The sequence below is a fragment of the Elephantulus edwardii genome, unplaced genomic scaffold, assembly GCF_000299155.1.
Source record: "Elephantulus edwardii isolate Elephantulus edwardi_28Jun2011 unplaced genomic scaffold, EleEdw1.0 scaffold00062, whole genome shotgun sequence".
Lineage (NCBI taxonomy): Eukaryota > Metazoa > Chordata > Mammalia > Macroscelidea > Macroscelididae > Elephantulus > Elephantulus edwardii.
Window position 1 is genome coordinate 13550071 of NW_006399812.1, and position 4328 is coordinate 13554398.

Consider the following 4328-nt stretch of genomic DNA (forward strand, 5'->3'; position numbering starts at 1 on the left):
TATGAATATAACTAGTCATAAAAGAAACACAAATCAAAACTAAAATATGATGTTATTTCATACCTAGTACAATGGCTTGAAAACAAAAGAGAATACTAGCAATCCTAAGCATACACATGGTTATGACGCAACTAGAAGTTTTTCACATCACTACTGACAATGTGAAATGGAACACTTTGGAAATCTGGTTGACATATTCTATAAGATTTAAAAACAAACAAACAAACAAAAAACCCAACACTTGGAATTTAACTCAGAAAATTCCACTTCTACCTATTTTTCCAAAAGAAATTAAATCATTTGTCCAGAAGATAAAAACAAAAAGTTTATGAAAGCATTATTCCTATATTAAACAAATATTGAAAACAATCTAATTTCAACCAAAAAAATAATTATGCACTTTCTTATGACATGGTTTTAAAATGAAAATTGAAGGGAAGAAGTTACTGATAGGACCAACATCATGTTGAGTCAGACTTAGAAGAGGGTACACCGTATGATTCCACTCATGTGAAGTTCTACAACAGGTAAAAGTAAGCTACAGTGACAGAAATCTGATCAGCTGTTGACTGAAGAAGGAGAGTGCAGAGATTGACCTGAAAGGGGCACAGAGAAACTTTTTGTAGGTGACTAGAAATGGCCTGAATCTAGAGTGGGACATGGTGTACATGTTTGTCAAAGTTCGTCAAATTGTGTGCTTAAAATCTACATGCTTTATTGTAATGTATTTTTATCATCATAAAGTTGATTTTAAAATGAAGAAAAGGGAGGAAAAAAACAACACTGTACCTCCCCACTTTGATAGTAGGGTTATTATTCTTGTGATTAACAAATAACAATAGCTAAACAACTTGGCCTTAACCAAAAGGATTGAACCCACCAGCTACTCTGAGAGCAGAATTGCCCTTCTTTAGAAAAAGGATTTTGTGATTTGAATCAAAGTTTTCAAAGCAAATTGGTTTTTAATGCAACCATTCTTAAACACTTTGATTACAAAATTAACTGCAATACCTACAATGGAATCTAATTGCTATCACTTCTTCCCTGTAATCCTCATTTCCATTAATCTTTCTATCTGACTTCTTCCTGATTTCTGGGCTTTATCCTTGAGAAAAAAATGCTGCTCTTCTCCCCTCATATGGTTGATTATTTTAAGGAGTATGTCTCACTGGTGTTATGTTTCATCTTCTGGGCCTATAGGACAGACAAGTCAGGGTTCAGAACTGTTGTTCAGAGGTTCACTATCATTTGACTGAAAGGTGAGAGTGAATGTTGTTCCAGGTTATAAGGGTGACTAAGGGAGTTTCACCAGTTTCTCTTGGCAATAAGGTTAAGCATTTTAATGTTTCTGGAACTTCACTACTTTTAAGCAGCTATCATAACTAAATAAAAGTTGGTTACTATTCCAGAGAGATGGAGAAAAAGAAGTTTGAGATTCATCAAGAAACAGAAAGAAAGAAAGGGTGGGGCCAGTGCAGAGTGGATAAATTTTTTTTTATTTTTATCTCTTTATTTTTATTTTTTTTAGACTAAGAGCAGAGTATGAAAGTCACAGCCAAAGCACTTGCAGAGTGGATAAATTTGAAAAAGGAGTAAGGCACCAGTGAAATAAGGGTATGAGAGGAAAAGGTAGACACACAGCAAGGATGAACACAAATTAAACTTTTCTGCCCACAACTTGCCCAAGCGTTGCCCACAGCTTGCTGAGCGTAATTTGGGCTTGGTTATTTAAAAGGCTTCTGGATAATACAGTGGGAAGACAGGTCTGCACTGTAACTCACACAATTTATCACACAGGGAAGAGCCACTAATCTTTTTAGGAAACAAGGTATTCACGGTTATTTAAGGCTAATATTTATGCATCACCACACATCGTGAGCACAACCCAATCTCCGTCCGCATGGCCAAGATCTGGGAAGGTCTTTAGCAGCAACGTTCCATATTTCAGAAGTCTCGCCCGGTAATCTGAACCAGCTCTGTTATTAACTGCACCCATACACCAGATATATTTATGAACACTGCTAATTAAAAGAGCAGATTTTCCCGAGGTGGTGAAGGTTAAGCTAAGTTGGGTAGTTACAGTCTTGGGTGAATTTCTTCACCAAAGCTGACATGTTGCTTTGCAGAGTATAATCAATTATTCCAACTCAGAACCTTCAGGACAAAAATATGGAGCCTGCCCAGTCCAGCTGGTCTACGGAGAAAATTTACATTTTGTAAGGTGTCGGAACAAAAGCGCTAGTGCAGCCATAAGTCCTAGCAGTAACAGGGAAAATATCCTGCAGAGCATCTGACCTTATCCACAATTGCCTAAGATACTAATTGTGGGGTAACTTTGATCTGAGGTGATCCTGAAGCTACCTCCGTGCCCTCTTGGAAAGTCCTTCCCCTGGTCTCTCTTCCTCCTCTTTTTGCTTCTACTCTTCTCACCCAAGAGATTATGCTTTATTCTCCCTTAATCTAAATGGGGCCAGGTCGCTGCCTCTTGAGTTGTGGGATCAGAAATACTAACATCAGTGGGTCAGTGGGGGCCATAGTGAGGGAAGATACCTTACTTTCACTTCCAGGCTCACCAGTTTATGCCAGTAAATCATTGTCTTTCCACCCTGGAAGATGGATGCCCTATAGTCATAAATCACTACGCCTAAGCTGATACTTCTTGTTGAGCCAGCATCTTCTGAGTGATGCATGATCAGTGGATCTCCTGGGGCTTGGTCCACAATAACACTTCTTTAGCTATTAAGAGGTCCTTCACAGGTAGCCTAGTGGCGAGAAGCTGTGCTGCACTCCCAGAGGCACGTGGTTCGAGGCCACCAGCTGTTCCACAGGAGAATGGGCAGTCTCCTCCTAAGTGAGTAACTGCCTCTGAAAATCCACCGCAGGGTCAGCTATGGATCTGTTCCTGCTCTGTGGTACACAACAACAACAACAATGCAAGATGTCTTTGGATTTTTTGACTGCTGCTACCATGAGTATTGATTGTGGAGCCAAGTAAAATTAGATTCTTGACAACTTCAATTTTTCTTCACTTGTTATGATGTTGTCTATCGGCCCAGTGGTGAGGATTTTTGTTTTCTTGAAGTTGAGATATAACCCATATTAAAGAATCAAATAATATTTGGTCTTCTGTAATAATTGCTTCAGTTCTTCTTCACTTCCTGCAAGTGAGGTTGTGCCATTGGTATAACAAAGGTTTTTGATAAGTCTTCCTCAAATCTCGATGACACATTCCTCTTCACTTAGTCCAGTTTCTTGATCAAGTGCATACAGATTTAACAGCTATGAGAAAGAATGCAACTCTAATACCCCTCTTTTCTACTTTTAAACCACGCAGTGGTCCCTTGTTCTGTTATAATGACTACTTCCTGTTCTATGTATAGGTTTCACATGAGTACAATTTAGTGTACTGGAATGCCCAGTTGTCTTTTTGTTAGCCATAATTCATTATGATTCACATAGATAAATGCCTTTGCATAGTCAATAAAACACAAGTAAACATTTTTCTGATATTCACTATTCCTGTGCCATGGCCTTTTCTGAATCCAGCTTGAATTTCTGGCAGTTCTCTATCAATATAATGTTCCTGTCATTTTTAAAAATAATCTTCACCAATAGTTTACTTGGATATGATGTAAATTATATTGTTCTATACTTTCCATATTCTGTGGGATTACCCTTTTTTTGAATGGGAACAAATATGGATCATTACTAGTCAATTAGCCAGATAGCTGTCTTCCATACTTGTTAGTCAAGACTTGTAAGCATGTCCAGAACTGTCTTTGTTTCCTGAAATACTTTTACTGGCATTTCATCAAGTTCTGAGGCTTATCTTTGGCAACGCCTTCAGTACCACTTTGATGTCTTCCTTCAGTATTATTGTTTCTTAATCATATGTTACTTTCTGAAACTGATTGTGTATTTCTTCCCTCTTCTTTTGATACTTCATGTATCCTTCAAGATTTTACCCATAGAATCCTTTAGTATTGCAACTGGAGGCTTGACTTTGTTCTTCTGTTTCCAGCTTGAGAAACACTAGGTATGTTCTTCTCTTTTGGTTTTCTAACTTCAGCTCCTTTCACATTTCTTTTCAACGCTTTGCTTTGCTTTGCTTTCTCCAGCTGCCTTTTGACATTTTCTGTTCAGCTGTCTTCTTCAGCATTCCTTCACCTCGTTTTGACTTCTTTTCATTCCAGTACAAGTTTCAGAGTCTCTTCTGAAATTCATTTTTGTCCTTCTTCTCTTCTCTTCTCTTCTCTTCTCTTCTCTTCTCTTCTCTTCTCTTCTCTTCTCTTCTCTTCTCTTCTCTTCTCTTCTCTTCTCTTCTCTTC